Source organism: Giraffa tippelskirchi, chromosome 2, assembly GCF_054371585.1.
Source record: "Giraffa tippelskirchi isolate mGirTip1 chromosome 2, T2T-mGirTip1v1.2.pri, whole genome shotgun sequence".
NCBI lineage: Eukaryota > Metazoa > Chordata > Mammalia > Artiodactyla > Giraffidae > Giraffa > Giraffa tippelskirchi.
In genome coordinates, this window is record NC_137276.1 from 104,751,468 (window position 1) to 104,772,874 (window position 21,407).

The 21,407-nt window shown below is 43.2% G+C and overlaps 1 protein-coding gene and 1 long non-coding RNA gene across 3 annotated transcripts in view; one reads left to right on the top strand and one right to left on the bottom strand.

Moving 5' to 3' along the window:
• Positions 1-21,407, top strand: part of PCP4 (Purkinje cell protein 4) — a 122,047-nt gene that overhangs the window by 22,817 nt on the left and 77,823 nt on the right. The window contains exon 2 of one of the 2 annotated variants that reach the window (XR_014078017.1): positions 6,727-6,966. The exons of the other annotated variant lie outside the window; for it this stretch is intronic. The gene's annotated coding sequence lies outside the window, so the exon portion shown is untranslated. Of the gene's footprint in view, positions 1-6,726; positions 6,967-21,407 lie in introns of those variants that run through there. 2 annotated transcript variants of the gene reach the window in all.
• LOC145539872 (uncharacterized) lies at positions 1,659-9,695 on the bottom strand. Its single transcript, XR_014078018.1, has 2 exons — positions 9,609-9,695; positions 1,659-5,222 (listed from the first exon to the last, which is right to left on the bottom strand). It is a non-coding gene; the product is annotated as an uncharacterized LOC145539872 (long non-coding RNA).

Sequence of the window (21,407 nt, forward strand, 5' to 3'; positions counted from 1 at the left end):
GGCTGGATGAAGCACAAGCTGGAATCAAGATTGCCGGGAGAAATATCAATAACCTCAGATATGCAGATGACACCACCATTATGGCAGAAAGTGAAGGAGAACTAAAGAGCCTCTTGATGAAAAGTGAAAGAGGAGGGTAAAAAAGTTGGCTTAAAACTCAACATTCAGCAAACTAAGATCATGGCATCTGGTCCCATCACTTCACGGCAAATAGATGGGGAGACAGTGAAAATAGTGACAGATTTTATTTTTGGGGGCTCCCAAATCACTGCAGCCATGAAATTAAAAGACACTTACTCCTTGGAAGAAAAGTTATGATCAACCTAAACAGCATACTAAAAAACATAGACGTTACTTTGCCACCAAAGGTTCATCTAGTCAAGGCTATGGTTTTTCCAGTAGTCAGGTATGGATGTAACAGCTGGACTATAAAGAAAACTGAGCACGGAAGAATTGATGTTCTTGAACTGTGGTGTTGGAGAAGGCTCTTGAGAGTCCCTTGGACAGCAAGGAGATCCAACCAGTCCATCCTAAAGGAAATCAGTCTCAAATATTCGCTGGAAGGACTGATACTGAAGCTGAAACTCCAATACTTTGACCACTTGATGAGAAGAACTGACTCATTTGAAAAGACCCTGATGCTGGGAAAGATTGAAGGCTGGAGGAGAAGGGGAAGACAGAGGATAAGATGGCTGGATGGCAACACCGACTCAATGCACACGAATTTGAGTAAACTCCGGGAACTGGTGATGGACAGGGAAGCCTGGCATGCTGCAGTCCATGGGGTCGCAAAGAGTTGGACATGACTGAGTGACTGAATGAACTGAACTGATTAATTGAAGTAGAGTTGATTTACAGTGTTGTGTTAATTTCTGCTGTACAGCAAAATTATACATATATGCACACATATATACGTGTGTGTGTGTGTGTGTGTGTGTGTGTATATATATATATATATATATATATATATATATATAGTTGCTCAGTTGTGTCTGACTCTTTGCAACCCCATGAACTGTAGCCTGCCAGGCTTCCCTGTCCATGGGATTTCCCAGGCAAGAATACTGGAGTGCATTACCATTTCCTTCTCCAGGGGAAATTCCTGACCCAGGGATTGAACCCGTGTCTCCTGCATCTCCTGAATTGCAGGTGGATTCTTTACTGCTGAGCCACTGGGGAAGCCCTATGTACTTAAAAAAAAAACAAAACTCATCCAGAAACACTCAGAAACACACTCAGAATAATGTTTAACCAAAATTCTGGGCACCCCTTGGCCCAGGCAAGTTGACACATAAAATCAGCCATTGCACCACACTTACTTCTCACCATCCTTCTTGTTCACTGAAGGTTTGAACACATAGTTCTTTCTTATTATCTGGGAAACTGTAGAAAAGATATTTTTACATTTTTGTACAGAGATTTTTGAACAAATTTCACTGAAATTTGGGACCTGTGCTTAAGATCAATGCTTTGAAGATGAAGGGTGATGAGAAAGTGAAAGTCTCTCCTGAGAGAGCTTCCTTCTTTAGGGGTGTGTTTATTTCAAGTGGGGTGAGACTTGGGACCTTTACTTGTCCCTGGGTTCTAAAGTTGGAGACATTCACTTCCTCTCCTCCTTGGAGTCATTTATTTACATTCCAAAGAAAGAATTCAGGATACATTCCAAGGTGAGTTTATTTCCCTAGGGAGTGACAAAGATCTTCTCCTTGACCATTTTTATTCAGGTTCCTGTACCTTCTAGATCCATCTGTGCACTTCCTTCTAGGAACCAGTCTTGGCAAGAAACTTGCTAAGTTATTTTAACCAGAAGCCCCCTTCCTTGACATATGATCAGATTCCTCATCTTCCACTGTCCCCCAGATAATGCCTGATCATCCCAGACTGCCTTCAGCAAGGTTTTTTTTATTCAGAACTCCCCTGGCCCCTGATGCTTCCTTTTAGTCATTATCCCTCCACTGCCTGCACCTGCCTCTTGGCTGTGACTCCTAATTGCCCATGCTGTACTCGGAGTTGAGCCTGGTACTACTGCTGCTGCTAAGTCGCTTCAGTCGTGTCCGACTCTGTGCGACCCCATAGACGGCAGCCCACCAGGCTCCGCCGTCCCTGGGATTCTCCAGGCAAGAATACTGGAGTGGGTTGCCGTTTCCTTCTCCAGTGCGTGAAAGGGAAAAGTGAAAGTGAAGTCGCTCAGTCGTCCGACTCTTAGCGACCCCATGGACTGTAGCCTACCAGGCTCCTCCGTCCATGGGATTTTCCAGGCAAGAGTGCTGGAGTGGGGTGCCATTGCCTTCTCTGGAGCCTGGTACTGAGAGCTCCCTTTTTACAACAGTTCGGAATAAAATCTGTCTTACCACTTTCCTATCAAACTCTTTGTTTTTCTTAAAGAGGAGATGAGTTTTAGTTTTCTTTTTCAAGAAAGGAAGAGGGCTATAATACAAGCCATCTTATTTAACTGTTCAGATGTATATTTCCATTTGCAACTGCAGGATGTATTCAGAGACATCTGATGTAGCATTCATTGTATCACCCCAGGGACAAGGATTGGAATATGAGGAGAGTGTGGTTATGACAGGCAAGTAAAATTAATTTGTTCTTTTTCTGAAAACTCATATCTCCCACCAAATTAATATGAATAAATATAGATAACGAACACTTCACATTGCCATCATTTCTGCTCTAGGTTCTTGCTGAGTCAACATTCACATCAAATCCTTATACAAAGGCTTCTTAGCTCTTTCTTTTCCTCACTGTTCACATGCAAGGTTTTCTGTTTCACCTCAGCCACTTGCTCCTTTGGCCATTTCTAAGACCTCTGAAAATTTAATTCTAAGCATATTCCTTTCAAACACCACACTTCTTATCTTTACTTACTTGAGTGCTATGTCCTCACAATGCTTAGTCTATACTGGGACCATTCGTTTATTTGTCCTCCTTTTCCACTGAGCATTACTCTTTTTTAAAAACCCAGTTTGGAGTTCTTGGTCCTTAACCATAATTACTCCCTTATGAACACCCTCAGCTCTTGGCCCTTCTTGGCTTTGCTTGGCAAAACTCCAGCCTTGGCTAAAGTAAATTTTCTAACACGTGCTTTCAAGCAACCAAATGTGTGGAAAAACAATTGTCAGCAGTGACAACTGGTCCAGCTTTGAATTCATTACATAACCTCACTAAATCCCTCAACGCTACCCATCTATCCTGTTACTTCCTCTGGTCAATTCTTTCTCTCACATCCAGAGAGAACTATTTCATACTTTCTCCTCTCTCCTTGAAACTGCTGATATCTTTCTGCATCAGTCAGTTTTTACTGTATAACAAGTGAGTACGAAGTCCCCATGGCACACAGCAGTAAGAATCTGTGATTGTGCCTACCAATCTCTGGATCAGCTTGGTTGCTCGTTTCATGTGTCTCTTCTTGTTCCAGAGGACCAGGAAACATTTTTTTTTCATAACAATGGAAGAAGCAAAGAGACCAGGTCCAGCTGGGCAAGGTCATTTCAATGTTCTGTTCACCTCACATTCACTCAAGTTGCATTGGCCAAAGTAAGTCACAATGTGATGGGAAAGTCTATTTCTCAGATAAGGGGGCTTCCCTGGTGGCTGAGATGGTAAAGAATCTACCTGCCAATGTGGGAGACCCAGGTTTGATCCTTGGGCCGGGACGATCCTCTGGAAAAGGGAAGGGCTACCCACTCTAGTATTCTTGCCTGGAAATTCCATGGACAGAGGAGTCCGGCAGGCTACAGCCCATGGGATCACAAAGAGTCAGAGATGACTGAGGACTAACACACACACTCCTCAGATGGAGCTGTTGGGGAAAGTAAATATTTGCTGAAGGATAATCATTCCCAGTTGATGATCTTGCTTTATTTCACAGAACAATCACAGGTGAACTGCCTTGTATTTTCCCCAGTGAGTTGCCAGCCCAGCAGTAGCCTCTACCTGACTCATGCCCGTGGCCTTCTTTCTTGTGATAAAGGATCTGCTGTGTCTAAACCCAGCCTCTCCAAGGAGCCCTGGATCCTCTCTATTCTGGCTGTGGTGGGTAGCTTCCCTGCACCATCAATTTTTCCTTCTCTCCTGGATCATCCCCAAGAGGAGACATGCTGACTGGCTCCCACACCAAAACATTGTCCTTCTTTGATTTGTTTCATCCAACTCTTGTCAGCAGCTCAACTTGTTGATCTTTATAGCAAAACTCCTCAAGAGTTGCCCAAATTACAGTTCCCATTGTCTCACTTTCTAATTCCAACAAGCTTTTATCTTCCATGTTAAGATCACAGTGGTCAAGGTCGCCAACAACCACCATCTTGTGAAACTTAATGGGCACTTGCAGCCTTCACCTTGCTTGACCAGTTGGTGGGATTTGGTACATTGCTTACTTCCTCCATGAAGTCTCTTGTTTGGTTTCCGAGGCTCCCTTCTCATCCTCTTGCTTTACTAATTCCTCTTCCCATGATTTTTCTTATTTGTTGTTTACAATTCTTCTCTTTTTGTGATGTCTAGATGTTGGTTCATTTTGGATTGAGCTTTTGGTTTTCTTCTGTGTCTACAATTGCTCCCTAGGTAGTTCACATTTCACATAATCTTGTGGCTTTGAAAAACATGTGTAAGCTGACTGTTCCACATTTTTATATTTGTCCTTGACTTTCCCTCTAAGCTTCAGACTTGTTATCCAATTTATTTCCTGGCATCTCTCTTAGATATTGAATAGACACCTAAATCTACCCAACAGTACTATATTTTTCCCCAAGCCCACTGCTTCCCATTTGAGTAAGTGATGCCACCTAGAGTCAGGCCATCTGGTTTTGGCTCTCCTCTTTACACCTTTCTTCCATTGTATTGTTGGAAATATCTTTCAACTATATCTGGAATCCACCTATTGTGACCACCTCTGTGATTGAAAGAATAATGCCCCCTCTCCAAAGATGTCCATGATCTAATCTCCAGAACACATGGATGCCACCTTACATGGCAACAGGGACTGTGTAAGTGTGATTAAATTTGCAGACCTTGGATGGAAAATTATTTTAGATTATCTAGCAACCCAATCTAGCTAGCCATGTGAGTCATTACAATTGAAAGAGGAAGGTAAAAGGGGGTAGGAAAGATGTGATGTGAGAAATACTTAACCACTGTTGCTGGCTTTGAAAATGAAGAAGAGAGGCCATGAGCTGAAATATGTGGCAGCTTCTAGAACCTGGGCACAGCCCTCATTTTACAGCCTGAAAGGAAACAGAGACCTTGGTTCTTTAGCTGCAAGGAAGTAAATTCTGACAACTTAATTAAACAGGAAATAATTTCTTCACTAGAGCCTGCAGAGAGGAATGAAATGCTGCTAATACCTTGGTGTTAGCATCATTAGACTATATAGGACTTCTGACCTAGGTAACAGTGAGATAATAAATTAGTGTAGTTTTAAGGCACTAAGTTTATGGTAACTTGTCACAGAAGCAATAGAAAACTAATATGACCTCTCCTAGAAATACATCCAGAGAAAAACTGATCTGAAAAGATATTAATACATGCACCCCAATGTTCACTGCAGCCCTGTTTATAATAGCCAAGACATGGGAGCAACCTAAATGCCCACCAACAAAAGAGTGAATAAAGAAGATGTGATGTGTGTGTGTGTTCAGTCATGTCTGACTCTTTTGTGACCTCATGGGTTGTAACCTGCAAGGTTCCTTTGTCAGTGGGATTTCCCAGGCAATAACACGGAATGGGTTGCCATTTCCAACAATAGAATATTATTTAGCCATTAAAAAGAACGAAATAATGCCATTTGCAGCAACATGGATGGACCTGAAGATGAACATACTAAGTGAAGTAAGTCAGACAGAGAAGGAGAAATATCATATGACATCCCTTATATGTGGAATCTAAAAAGAAATAATACAAGTGAACTTATTTACAAAACAGAAAGAGACCCACAGACTTAGAAAATGAACTTATGGTTTCCAGGGATAGTTATGGAGTTTGGGATGGACATGTACACACTGCTATATTTAAAATGAATAACCAACAAGGACCTACTGTATAGCACAGGGAACTCTGATCAAAGTTATGTGACAGCCTGGATGGGAGGGAGTTTGGGGGAGAATGGATGCATGTTTGGATATGGCTGAGTCCCTTTGCTGTTCACCTGAAACCATCACAACATTGTTAATTGGCCATACCTCAATACAAAATAAAAAGTTAAAAAAAAAAAAAAGAAAACTGGGACTTTACAGTAGACTGGTGGTTGAGACTCTGAGTTTCCAGTGCAGGGAATACAGGTTTGATTCCTTGATTGGGGAACTAAGACCTCACATGCTGTGCGGTGCAGCCAAATAAAATTAAAAAAAAAAAGAAAACTAATACAACTTTTGTTACTATCACCCTATCAAAGGCACCACCATCCAGTTGCTTTTGCTTTGCAAAACAACCAAAGTAATATTTTAAAATAGAAACAAGGTCATGCCATTATCCTGCTCCAAAACCATTCTTCTGTTCTAAAATCTTCCCAACACATTTAGGAAAAATCCAAATTGTTTATCATGACATACACATCTCTACATATCTGATGCCTGTGTAACTTAAGAATCTTGAATTCTTTCATGCTTCTTCTCTCTCATTTTGTTCCAAACACACTGATCCTGCGATTTTTAAAACAGACCAGGATCATCCCTGCCTCAGAGATTTTATCCTTACAGTAACTTTTCCTTTAAATCTTTGTTCTTTTTCCAGGTATTCACCAGGTTTGTCACCTCGTTTCATGTGGTTCAGTGCTAACAAGGCACCTCCATGGGCAGGACTCTTGCTTGGCCAGATCTGTAATCATCCCATCTTCCACTCCTGCCACCTCTGTTTCTTCACCTGTTATATTATTTTTGACAGCATTTGTTGGTATTCAAAATGAGTATTACAGCCTCATTCCTTTGCTGGTTTATTGCCACTAGAAAATAAACTTTACAAGGGGCCACAAAAGTTTGTCTTGCATGTTGCTGTTTTGTGCTTTGCTGGATAGTAGAACACTTCTGGCACATAATAAGGGCTCAGCATATTTTTGTGATGAATTATAAGGGTGGCATAGTGGGTGGGAGGAAGCTTCAAGAGAAGGGATATGTTTATACTTATGGCTGATTCATGTTGTCATGCAGCAGAAACTAATACAACATTGTAAAGCAATTATACTCCAATAAAGATAAAAGAAAACAAACAAACAAAAAAGACAAAAAAAACCTTAAAAAGAGTAAAGGGCAGAATGCAGTTAGAGCATCTGAGTCTTTGATTCAATGAATTCATCTCATCTGCACCTCAAGTGCTCAGAGAGGGAATGGAGATAGAAGCTCTCAACTTCTACATGATTACTTCTTTACCAGACAGATCGGCATGTCAGTGGGCTCACTGGGTGAAGGGTCTCTGAAGAGCTTGGAAGGCAGTGGGGCTGGACTGGGCTAGCATGTTGCTTATGTCTCAAAACAGTAGATTCAGAGCCCAAGGGGCAAGGCAAACAGGCAGAGCATCTGACGTGCCTGGTCAGCTGCTGTTTCAGAATCTGGGGACTCTGAGTTGAAGAGGTTGTAGTATTTTGCTTGCTTCTTTGGTTTCCTGCTGAACCTGCATAATTTTTGAATATAATGATGACTGGAAGAAGGTTCTCCTCTCCTCCCATATACAGAATGATCTGCTACCATGTTGTTACAGCCTGTGGGAGAGGTCACAGAGCATGGCCTGCCAACTAAGTCACACATCTAGCATCTCTCATTTCTGAGGATGGTACTGAAGTGCTGAGACATCAGAACACGTGATATTAAAAAAATACTTACTCATAGAACAACTTCTTCATCTACAGAGATTAGTCCTTTGGTCTACCTGATCAGCAGAGCTCCTCCAAATCACTGTGCACTTCCTCCCACCTACATTTTAGGACCCAGCTGACACAGCAGGGCTCAAGCTTCTGTAGCTCCTTCTTTTACAACACAAGTCTTCTAGTAGTTTTGACCAAATATACATATATATATATATATACATATATATATATATATATTTTACTATGATTGAAAAATAAAAATTTACATTTTTAAAATTAAAAGATACCTTGTTCTGGTCAAGTTCCTCTGCTGGTACCCATTTCCTGGATGAAGTAACATCTTGGAGTGCAAGTTAACTTTAGAATTTCCATCTGTAGCAACCTACAGCTTAGGAGTCACATGGAGCTGCACTGGAGCCATGCTCTGTGATGCTAATGACACATCCTCGCATTCACTAAAGCTTACCCTGTGCCAAGCTCTGTGCGAATAGCAGCACTTTATAATCATAGTCCTTCCTCCCCAGTTCTGCTTTGATTCAGTCCAGCTTCTGTCCCCAGCTCAGCAGGGAAACAGCTCATGGCAAGGTCATCAATGACCCCCATCTTGTCAGGATCCAAGAGATCCACATGGGTCCCCCTCACAGGTCCTCTTGGTGGTGTTAGATCCAGTTGACCACTTCATTCTTCTGAAACTCTTTCTTCTCTGGTTTCCAAAATGATTCATTCTCTTGATTTCCTTCCTCCCTCAAATTGCCTTCATTAATGCTGGTTTTTACTGGATGACACGGTTGGCCTTCATTCTTCCTTCATTTGAATTTTCCTCTTAGGTGGTTTGTTATGGTCCTATGACTTTTACAACCAAAGGCAATGGCACCCCACTCCAGTACTCTTGCCTGGAAAATCCCATGGATGGAGGAGCCTGGTAGGCTGCAGTCCATGGGGTCGCTAAGAGTTGGACACGACTGAGCAATTTCACTTTCACTTTTCACTTTCATGCATTGGAGAAGGAAATGGCAACCCACTCCAGTGTTCTTGCCTGGAGAATCCCAGGGATGGCGGAGCCTGGTGGGCTGCCATCTATGGGGTTGCACAGAGTTGGACACGACTGAAGTGACTTAGCAGCAGCAAATGTTAATGACTTCCAAGTTTATGTTCATTGCTGAATTCTTCCTTGAGATCTAGTCTCATATATGCAATTGCCCCCTTGACATCTCTATTTCAATATCTTTTAGGCTTCTAGACCAAAAAAATCTGAAACAGAACTTTTGATTCCTTACTATAATAAGAAAAAAAAACTAGAAGTAACCCTTGATTCTTCTCTTTCCATTATTGACACATCCAAATCCATCATCGAGTCTTGCCAGCTCTAACTCCATAAGGTACTTCCCCAAACTATCTACTTGGCTTGTCCCCACAAGTCCCATGCTGGTCCAACCACTTAACGGTTTCTTGGAGTTGATGAAGCAAAAATGAATTAGAAATCATCACTATCTTTGGAGAAGTTGCAGATGAATAAATGAATGATCATAACAGTGTTTAGTAAGGGCTGTTTGTCATGGGCAAGCACAAGAAATCTTCTTGGGCATATATTAAATCAAGTGTGTCTTGGACTCTATTGCATGAGTCTAATAAGAGAATGTTAGATAATCACAGATGAGAACTAGAACAAAGGGTATTTGCAGTCTCCATCCCAAAGGCATCAACTTCCCATAGATTCTTCAGCTACAAAATGGTACAGAAAGTGTAGCATGCACTTCACCAAGTGAACATCACTAAAGTAGAGACTACTCAATCTAAATTTTTCTTGAGCACTTACTGTATGCCAAGTACTGGGCTAAGGTAAGGTCAGAAATATGCTCCTCTGATCTCCTCCACGTCTGCCTTGTATGAATGTTCACCTCCTAGGACAGCACTGACAAAAATATGGCATATGGCACCCATGGTGTCTGTTGCATCACTAATGGATGGTGACCTTTTTCAACTTTGCATATGGTACCCCTGGCTCCAGGCAGACACTACCAGCCAATAGGAGTTTATGTCGGAAACAAAACCCATTTGCTATTTGTTTGCTGCAGGTCTCTGTGTATAGGAAATTTAGGGGGTCTATTAATGTCTGCTGCTTGGAGGGGAGAGACATTGGGGGATAGGGAGTGATGTCAGAGAGCTTGTCCTCTTGGGCTTAGATCCTGGTGAGTCAAGACTCCTACCTCTTTTGTTTTCCTTCCTAAGTTTATAATTTTTCTGTTTTCATATTGTGTTTTGAGAGTAAAAAGTTCAGTGTGCTTATCCCTGAAAAGAAAATTATTGGAAGGCAGGCTTTGATTTGCTTGATGAGCTTACACATTTGTTGGCATCTTGTTCATCTTTCGATTCCAAGATCCCTCCTGCCACAGCACCTGAGACATGGGAAGTGTTCAGAGAATGTGAGCTGGATGAATGACTGAGTTGATAAGAGGCCAGAGTCTGGAGCCTCCCCATTTGGTGAAATAAAAAATGACCAGTCAAGGAGGAAGGCTCTGAGACACAGTGACTCCTCCGTGGGAATCAACATGTATTCATTCAATAGATATTTATCCTTCATTTTTCTATTTATTAATTTTCATCTGATTATAGTTGCTTTACAATGTTGTGTCAGTTTCTGCTGTACAGCAAAGTGAATCAGCTATATGTATATGTATATCCCCTGTTTTTTGGATTTCTTTTCCATTTAGATCACTACAGAGCACTGAGTAGAGTTCCCTGGCTTGAAATTCAACGTTAAAAAAACTAAGATCATGGCATCCAGTCTTACCACTTTATGGCAAATAGAAGGGGAAAAAGTGGAAACAGTGGCAGATTTTATTTTCTTGGGCACCAAAATCACTGTGGATGGTGACTGAAACCATGAAATTAAAAGACACTTGCTCCTGGGAAGGAAAGCTGTGACAAACCTAGACAGCATATTAAAAAGCAGAGACATCACAACAACAACAATTGTATATATGTCAATCCCGGTATCCCAATTTATCCCACCCTCCTTCTTCCCTTGGAAGCCATACATTTCCCCCTCTACATCTGTGTCCCTATTTCTGCTTTGCAAATAAGTTCATCTGTATCATTTTTATAGATTCCACATATAAGCAATATTGTATGAACAAAGGTTAATCCTTTAGACTAGCAGCATGATCCCCAGCCCCTTGGAACTTCCAGTCCAGCTGGGGAGACAGACAAACACATAATTATAAACTGATTAATCAGGAAGGATGCAGCTTAGATAGTTCCAGAATTGGCTGGTGCAGAGGTGGGTGGGGCTCTGCACTCAGTCACTCACCTTGCCATCCTCCCAGCCCTGTCACAGGTCCCCAGTGGCAAGAGCCCAGGGGCACAGTGAGCACGTGGTCAGGCTGCAGTAGAAGCCCTGGATTCTTAATGTAAACTCCATGAGTGAGAGATCTGCTATCTAACATGCTCCATGGGCACAGCCAGCGGTAAGAGTGCAGCGTGCTTCCTAACACCATGAAAATTTTATTTGCCCAGACTTCAGTTCCAAAGAGGCAATAAACTAAATATTTAAGAGCGCCCCAAATTAAAAGTGACAGACGGACCCAAAGAAGTCTCCTACTTTGTAATTATAAAAATTAGCATAACTTCTACTTCATAACAATGTACCCTTACAGGATTTATTGGTTTTCATTTTATGGTGGCTTAGCTAAATCTGAGCCCTCAGAGTTGGGGTTTTTAAAAATTTTGTAAAAATAGTGACTTCATTCTCTTCTTTTTAAAGCTTTAATTTCCTTTCTCCTTTTTATGAAATGATGGTCCAGTCTCCAAATCCTCCTAAGAGTTTGGAATGCTTATTCAGTTCGATAAGTTTCCTTTCTTGAGTGTTCATCTCTCTGCAGAATATAAAATTTGAGCCGTAAAATAAAACCCTGAAAATCAAGCAGTTAAAAAAACTGCTAGAAAATCAAGCAGTTAAAAAAAAAACAGTTAGAACCTGTATTCTCTTTACTAATACATTCCATGAAGTATTTGGAGGATACCACATACAGCCCCCTCTACCGATATGCACTGGAAGGACTGATGCTAAAGCTGAAGCTGCAATACTTTGGCCACCTGATGTGAAGAGCCAACACATTGGAAAAGACCTTGATGCTGGGAAAGATTGAGGACAGGAGGAGAAGGGGCGACAGAGGATGAGATGGTTGGATGGCATCACTGACTCAATGGACATGAGTTTGAGCAAACTCCAGGAGATGGTGAAGGATAGGGAAGCCTGGCATGTTGCAGTCTATGGGGTCACAAAGAGTCAGACACAACTTAGTGACTAAACAACAGCAAATGTCAATAAGGATATTATAGAGACCAAAATGTTTAAAGATTTTGTTTTTAGTAACCCTCCCTTCCTGTGACCAAAATATTTATTTCAAAAAAGGAAATCAATATTGCTAGTGTCCCACCTGTTGTTGTATAGTCTTGTCTCTTTTTTCCTCCCTGATCTCTGAGGTCTGTGGCTCTTTTACTGTGTCACTGGGTTTGAACAGGGTTTCCCAAATTTTCCTCTCAGTGTTCTCTTTACAGAAGAGAGAGAGATGTGTCCCAGAGCTTCGGGGGGATGACCCAGAAGGACTTGCCAAAAGCACAACATTTTGGGGTAATCTCCTATTTTATTTTATCTTGTTGCATGGCATGCAGGATCTTAGTTCTCTGACCAGGGATCAAATTTGTGCCCCTGCAGTGGAAACATGGAGTCTTAACCACTGGACCACCAGGGAAGTCCCTGTAATCTATTGCAGTTTCCCATCTACCCGTTTGATTTACATTCTTACCTTATTCCCACTTGTTTTACTATAAACATGTGTATTTCCCCAAACTTGCAAGTCACATTGATGTTTTCGGATATTTTATGGAGCACACATGCCCTACAGCTGTGTGTCTGAGAGATGGATGGATGAGCCCGGATGAGAGGCATAGTATCTGAGGATGAGTTTTAGCACCAGCTGTATTGAGTGCTCCATTCAACAGGGAGAGGCCCAGACACTGGCTTCTCTTGTCACCCCAAGAACCTAACAACAGTTTGCCCTTGTAGTTTTTTCAGTCTCCTCCTGCATCCCCAAACACTTTAACCTTCCTGAGGTCTCTATTGTTAGCCCAGTTAGAGGCAGAATCTCCCTTTCCTTCACATCCACGTGGCAAAAGCAAAACAGAGCAAAATGAAAGGGGAAGGTAGAATTAGATGGCAAATGATGGAACTAGGAAATACTTATTTTGCAATGATCACTCTAATGAAATCAGGTGAGAGTCATGGGATGAAAAATTACAGGGCAACAGGATAGACACAAAGGCTCAGAATAACACTCCTTGGTTATTCATTAATCACAAGGGCAAACTTCCCTTCATAGCCCTGGCAACTATCAGCATTAGGGTTGTGGCAGGAGCTGACATCACGGGCTCTTGCTCTGATGCAAGAAGAAGGGCAGAGCATCAAATATTTAGCATTTCAGTTGGATTTATTTTAACCTGAATCTAACACTGAGGACACGGTGACACTCAATCAGACTGTAGGACAGTCAGCAAAACAATTGGCCTGAACTCAAAAAAGATGCTGCAAACAAAAACCAAAAATAAAAACAAAGGCTCTGTTCTAGGTGAAGGGTGGATAGAGAGGCACAAAGATTAAATACACTGCATAATCCTTGACAGGGTCTTAAACTCCTGAGACATTTGAATAGAGAAGGAGAGGGAGAGAGGGAATGCCAATGTTGGAAAGATTTAATTGGTGAAATGGGGTCAAAGGTGTTTGTTGTAATCTTTGACTTTTTCTGTAAGTTTGAAGTTTTTCTTGCTTCTGCAGAAAAAAAAAATCCACATAGCAATGTCCATCTACAAGTGTCATTTGGCAATTTTAACCTTGTACCCTAGTTGTTTGTGGGTGTTCTACTGTCTCTAATGAAAAGTTGACTTTCCTAGGATGAAGACTCAACTCATACATTCTATAAGCAACTACTGAGGCTAATTCATGGCTTTCCATACCATGTGTGTTCAGTATATATCATATCACTTACATGAGTGTAGGGCACTAATTCCTTGTACGCTGAATGAACGGAGGCACCTCTCCACCACCCACCCTAGAGCAGTGCAATAGTCTCTGTTGGAGGGTTATGAAGATCTCGTGAGTGCTTCCAGGATGCAAGCCCCACTAGACTTCTTGGCCTTGAAATCCTGACCTTTATTTATACAAGATGATAGGATGTGTGTGTGTGTGTGTGTCTTGTGTGAGGGAGCTGCCCAAATAATTTGAGAGCTTTGCAATAAAAATGCTTTTATGATAGAGGAGGATGGTATGCAAAGTTACAGATGATAAAGTTTTTATGAAGTGATGTTTTAAGGATATAGGGCATGAACAATAGAAAGGAAGTACACATTGAAGTCACACTTTTCAGATGATATATATATATATCTAAAGTCTGGGAACACTGTGTTTTTTTCTCACATTCGTTTGATTTGGGAAGCCCTGGTTTATCTTCTGGAGGGTCTCGAAGTTGGGGAAGGGGGGCTGTAAACCTTCACATGGCCTTGACCATGTTTTACTGAAGCCGTAGTGGATGGAGATGCAGGCATGGTTTCTTCACTGAAAGGTCAGGCGGACTTCAGGAGATGCTCCCTTGCCCTTAAGAAGATGGTCTTTCTTCAGTGTGGTCCCTTAATGAGGCTTGGATTCTGAGAAACTCTAGATTGATCTGGATGCTGGTGGAGAAGATTGCTATTACTGAGGCCATGAGGGGAGGGTCAGTGCTGTCCATGGGGTACACAGGAAAGCAGACTCCCTACCTCTGGTTTAGTCTGACCACCAGCCAGATGGGCAGTTGACTGCCTTCCTAGCTCACTTGTAAAGCCAGCACCCTGCCAAGGTAAGTGCTGTTTCTGCTTGGTGACAATCTCACCCAATGATGTCACGTCACTGTTATTACAGGACCGTGGCATGGCTTCTTTCAAAACAGTGAGCTCTGGCATCACTGTGCCCAGGTGTGTCTGGCTTGTTCCCAGGACAGGCTTTCATTACAGGTGCCTCCTTGCTGGCTGTGAACAGGTCTCTCTTTGCTCACAAGGAGGAGGACACAGCTCCAGTAAGATAGTTTTATGTCCAAATCTTCCCCCGTGATTGTGCAGTGGCAGCTACAGGGGATATAAAAAAGCAACACCACAGCCCCACACTATGTACCACTCTTTGTTTCTGTTTTTCCATTTTGATTTCATTTTGAACTGTTGGTTCTACTTTGGGACAGGGAGAGAGAGTGCCCCCTTCTCTGCCCCCTTTGTAAACATGAGGGGGGGGCACATGGATGTAATTTCACAAGTCACACTGTTGTCTCTCTCATTCTGGGTCCCACTGTGTCCCAATGACTGACCTAGTTGAATGTTTAAATTTTCCTTTATATTAATTTAGAGACTTTCTTGGTGGCTCATACGGTAAAACGTCTGCCTACAATGTGGGAGACCTGGGTTCAATACCTGGGTCGGGAAGATATCTTGGAGAAGGAAATGGCAGCCCACTCCAGTATTCTTGCCTGGAAAATCCCATGGGCAGAGGGGCCTGGTAGGCTACAGTCAGTCCGTGGGGTCACAAAGAGTTGGACACGACTGAGCGACTTCACTTTCACTTTATATTGATTTATTTGAACAGGAACTCCATTTGCATGACTTGAATACCAAAGCAATACAAAAGTGTATACTGACATGTCTCCACTCACCTCCTACCCACCCTGTTCTCTCCACTTGCCCTTGATGGTCATTCTCCATCCTCTGCTCTCTGCTCAGCCTGGAAGCTGCCCATGTAGTGCACTAACCAGGCTTCTCTGCTCCATTTAGCCAGTGTGAGATGCTGACCCACTCTTCTGAAGTGTTGGCCCTGGTGGTTAACTTCCTCTGCTGCTTTGTTAATTGTGCCTACAGTTGGGTACACCATCTCAACAGTAAGGCCTTTTCTGTTAAACCATCTGAGTGAACCAATAGCTTGTGGTCAGACCCAAACTACCTGAAGGAGGAAAGAGCAGGGTTCAGAGGGGTCACTTGACTCTTTCAAAGTCACACAGCTTACTTGTGGAGCAGCGTTCTGATATGAACTGGATGTTTGTGTCCACCCTTATCCATAATTCACATGTTGAAGCCCTAACCTGTGATGTGATGGTATTGGGAGGTGGGGCTTTGGGGAGATGATTATGGTTAGAGGGCTTCCCTGGTGGATTAGGCAGTAAAGAGGCTGCCTGCAATGCAAGAGACTCAGGTTCGATTCCTGGGCCAGAAAGATTCCCTGGAGAAGGCAATGGCAGCCCACTCCAGTATTCTTGCCTGGAGAATTCCATGGTCAGAGGAGCCTGGCTAGATACCATCCATTGTGTCACAAAGAGTTGGACATGACTGAGCCACTAACACTTTTAAGGTCATGAGAGTGAGATCTTGTGATGGGATTAGTGTCCTTATAAGAAGAGGGAGAGACTAGAGAGTTCTCTCTCTACAGGTATGCTCTGAGTAAAGGCTGTGTGAGGACTAAGAAGGTGCTCCTGCAAGCCAGAAGCAGTTCTCACCAGGCACAAATCTGCTTGCACCTGATCTGAGACTTCCAGCCTCCAGACTGTGATGAATTAGTGTCTGCTATTTAAGCCCTCCAGTCTGTGGTATTTTGTTAAGGTGGCCGCAGTGACTAAAACAATCCTGAAAACCAGGAAGTCCTGTGTGTTTGCCTGACTTAGGAACCTCTGACTTCCTGACGAGGGAATTGGGGTCAACAGGGGCTTGGGGTTCAACATGAGATGCTCTGGAATCAGGAAGAAGCCCGCAGCCTGGTGGTGGCTCTGTGGATATGTGAAGACCTCAGCCGGAGGATGCAGGGCAGAGTCTTGGAGGAGGTGACAATGGGAAGTGGAGGGGACACTCAGGCAGCTGGCAAGGTGAGGGGGGTGCTCCACACTGAAGGACCCGCTCACTGGTGCACACATTTCTCTTCCTTCCAAGGGAAGGAAGCATCTTTGACCCCAGTGGGTGGCTGTCCTCTGGCTTCACCTTTGCAAAGCTTCCTCCTCAGCCCTTTGGTCTGTAAAGCTTGAGCCTTGGGGGGTCCTCAGTTCTGTGACCTCAAAAGGTGCTGCGGGTCCAGTGGAGGAGCTAAAAAATGACCTACATTGAGGTCCAGCAAGTGAAAAAAGATGTTTTTGCTATATCTGACCCAGGTTCTATTTTATTCATGGTGTGGATGGCCTCTCAGCCTGTTGCCATTTGACAGGGCTACATCAGCTTCATAGGAGGGTCTTTGACCTCTCTGTCCCCCGCCCCCACCAACTTTCCATTCTCAGTGGCTGATTTACTCTTATCAAATAAATGTTACCAGTTCAATTTTTCTTCCAAGGAAAGAAAGGAAGAAAAGAAAGGGCTGGATCTGAAAAAATGGGCAGAATATCTCAGAAGGAGGTTTTGGAGAGAAAAAAAATTAACTCACAAATGTAAATAACTGGAAGAGCAGTAGAGAAGCAACACTCTCCACTGGGTAGCCCTGCCACATGAGGTCTGTAAGTGATGAGAAAAGAGCTGGCCTTGTGTTCCTACCTGGGAAGGTTTTTCTTTGAGCTCTAATAAGTTGGATGGCATCACTGACTCAATGGACATGCACTTGGGCAAACTCCATAGTGAGGGACAGGGAAGCCTGGCATGGTACACTCCATGGAGTCATGAAGAGTTGGACACAGGTGAGGGACTGAACAACAACAACGACAACTTCTTTATTTTTATTTATTGGCCGTGCTGGGTCTTCATTGCTGTGAGGGCTTTTCTCTAGGTGCAGTGAGCCTGCTTCTTACTGAAGTGGCTCCTCTTGTTTGGAACACAGGCATGCGGGCCTCAGTAGTTGCAGCATGGGGACTCAGTAGTTTCGGCTCCCAGGCTGCAGAGCACAGGCTCAGTAGCTGTGGTGAATGGGCTTAGTTGCTCCTTGGCATGTGGGATCTTCCTGGACCAGGGATTAAACCCTTGTCTCCTGCATTGGCAGGTGGATTCTTTACCACTGAGCCACCAAGGAAAGCCCTCTAGCAACTTCTGACTGTGGAGCTGACTGTGTGACCTTCCTAGCTGCATATTGAAAGCCAAGCTCTATGGGGAGCAAAGCAGGAATAAACTTAAGAAAAGAACAGTCTGGAAGGGAGTCTAGGTGGGGACCAGCTTCCTAAGGTGACCAGCCCACCAACAGCTTCCCTTTCTGCTGGGGGTTGGTGCCCTTCCTCCAAAAGTTTTCTACAATGGGGCTGTTAAGAGCCTCATAATCTACTGACTGAGCTAGCCGGGCACTACAGTGAGGTCTTTAAATCTCCAGCCCTCCACCAGGAGCTGGGAACGGCTGCCCTGGCATCCAGGTTACCTGAAGCCAGAAGGGAAGAGTGGAGGCAAAGATATACTTTATCATCACCCCTTTTACAAAAGGCAAGAAATAATTATTGCGGTCTTTTTTAAACACATTAATTCCCCTGTCTGAATAGAGATTGAAATTTGTTAACCGATAATTAATGTCTTTTTTACCTTTTAATTAAAAGTTAACTGCCAGTGGAAAGTGCCAAGAAACATTCTCTAGCTGTACCCAGGCAATTTATGTTCTCTGGGCTTTCCTGACCTGCCGGCCAGTTGGAGGGCCAGAAGGTGGCATTTGTATGCAAGTGATTAGGGATTTGGGGAGCTTGAGAAAAAAGTTATTTCTTTTATGCAAACTGATGTGAAAGGTAAGGCTGAGACAATTAAAAATGAAGATCATCTCCCAATCCAGTCCCTTCGGCTACAATCCCAGCCCCGCTTGTCTGCTTCTGGAGGGGAGAAGAAGACTTTATTTTGTCTTGCTGGGGCTGACTGCTGAGTCACCACAGATAATAGCTTCCTCCAGTATCTTCCATAAACAGAGGGCAGCTGGCCACCATGCTTTACGGCTCCGCTGGGATGCCGCCTCGTTGTCGCTCTTCTGATTGTCATGAGCTGTCACAGATGGCATTTAACTACAATTTCCCCAAAGGACACTTTCTTCCCACCACTGTTTATAGCTTCGTGGGTTGTATTTTGTCCAAGGTTGGGGGATGGGGCACCAAGTCCTTACCTAGAAGTAACTTTTTTATTGTATTTTTCACAACCCAAGATTAATTTGCATCTTTGTAGGATTTCTATGTATCATTTATCAAGCTCTTGTAATGTGCCAGACATGGTACTAAAACTCTGGGATGTTGGCCTGGATCCTATGAAATTGCAGATATCCAACCCCGCCTGCCAATGCAGGAGATATGGGTTCAGTCCCTGGGTCGGGAGGATCCCCTGGAGCAGGAAATGGCAACACACTCTAGTATTTGTTCCTGGGAAATCCCAAGGACAGAGAAGCCCAGTAGGCTATAGTCCATGGAGTGGCAAAAGATTTGGACGCGATTTAGCAACTAAACAACAACTGAAATTGACCTACAAAACTAGACATTTCCCATGGTTTAACCTAATAATTGATTGCACTTAATCCTCACAATAAGTCTACAGGGAGATATCATTAAATTGATTTTTTGGATGGTAAGGAACCACAGTTCATGGAGGTGAGTGTGTTAGCTTAATCTTGCAGAACCAGGAGGCTGGCAGAGACTGCTGTCTTACGCTAAATAGCTTGCAGTATTCTGCACCTTATTCTGGGGCTTGGGGACCATATCTGGGTGTTTCAAGAAATTTGGACTAAAATTCAGTGCTTTTCAAAAGGATGCAGTGCTGTGCTCTGAGAAGGCGTTTGAAACAAAATTTCAGAGTCATAGTGATGGGGGAGGTGTCCCTTTGGCATTTATCGGGTGGGCCAGGGGTGCTAAGCATCCTATAAAGAGTGGGGTGGTCCTGACCCACATCAGTCATTCTGTTCCAAGGGCCAGTTGCTTCCTCCATAGCAACGTGGGCTGGGATGCACCCCAGGTTTCTTTGGCAATAGAACCCAATCATTCTGAGTCTTGGAAGGGGGTGTTTCTTTCTGTGCATAGCTAATGAGCTGTCTGACCACCTCCTTTTTGAGGATGCGATGGTCCTGCCAGGCTCAGGGTGGGCTCCTGGGGAATGTGATTCTGGTGTGTGACCACATCTTAGGCATAGTTGGTTCATGCAGGGCTGGACACCTAGCCAGACTGATTTCTGGGAAAGCTGACCACATGTACACACAGAGACTACATGCGGTTGGGACCACTACACATGAACTTGGGCTTGCGGTGGTCGTCTTACATCCACATGGGCCTTCAGCAGCCAAGAAGCTCATGTTTTTCTTGAAATCCTTCTTTGAAATTAGTCTTGGTATTTGTCTGGAAATAGATCCAGTATTCACCTATTTATCAAGTGGCTAATTTTAACAAAATGGACAAGCATAATTATAATTGGACAACAATTCAAAATAAGGACATGGGTATTTTCCACATCAAATGACTGTGATCTGTGGGTGTTTTTCATCTCATTGATTTTTTTGTGGGCATTGAGAGCATCTCTTTCCCTTGTATTTCAATTGTTACCTCTTAAGAATCCAGCTTAATTATCTTCAAGGTTTTATCTTCATAAAAGCCCCTAAACTACTTGGAAATAATAGTTTCAGCATTATATGTGAAAGAATTCTATCCTCAGACACTGAAAGGAATGATGACAGCAAAAGACATCTACACGATGCTTCTTTTCTTTTCATAATTATAAGTATTAGATCCCATCATTATGAAAAATAATATACTTAATTTATTTTAAAAAATGGATGGTACCTGTTACATAACGGGAAAGAGATTCTCAGCTCATTAGTCACTTGGGGAAATTCTTTGAGATATGAGAATTTTCTGGAACTTTTTTCTGGAGTTGACTTTCAAGGTGAGTTGTTAGGATTTCAGGTAACTTCCGGTGTTTTGGAACTGAGCCCAGCTCCTGCAGAGGGCCTGGCTTTACTCCAGGTCTTGGTGTGGGTTATTCATGTCTGAATCTACTTCATTCATGGCTGGGGGAAGTTTCTATTGAGGAGAGTCTGGACTTCTCATGATCCCAAACCTCACCATGGCAGCAACATATAGGAAACAATAGGAAACCAAGATAGACGGGTCACTTCAATTCTCTGAAACTTATGAGTTTTGTTTTTGTTTTTTTTGCATTTAAAATGAGCTAGTTATGCCTAGATCAAAGTTTCATTAAGGCAGGTGAATGTGCTTTGGGAATGAAAATAAGACGTCTGGCAGCTGAAACCTTAGCAATCTGATCTCTCTGTGTTGCTGAGGGGCCATCAGTGTGTAACCATGGAGCAGAAACACAGGCGTCCATTGCTTGACTTCCGGTTTTCATGCTGATGCTGTCCCTTTGGTTTTGTGGGGCTTACGTCTAAAAAGCAAGCAGGTGAGGACAAGGGCAGTGCACACAGACTCCGAAGATGAGCAGGCTGGCTGCTGAGGCCCCTGAGCCAAGGCGGTGTCCCGCAGTGGTGACCTGAGGCTTTGGAGAGGACCGCCCTGCATTGAACCAACACCTGCTGGCTCTGGGGCCGTGGACTGTGCTCCGTGGTGGGGAGCCTCACCTTTCTCTTCTTGGATACCACTTACCTAGTGAGGATGTGGTGAGAAGTGAATGAGATTATGTG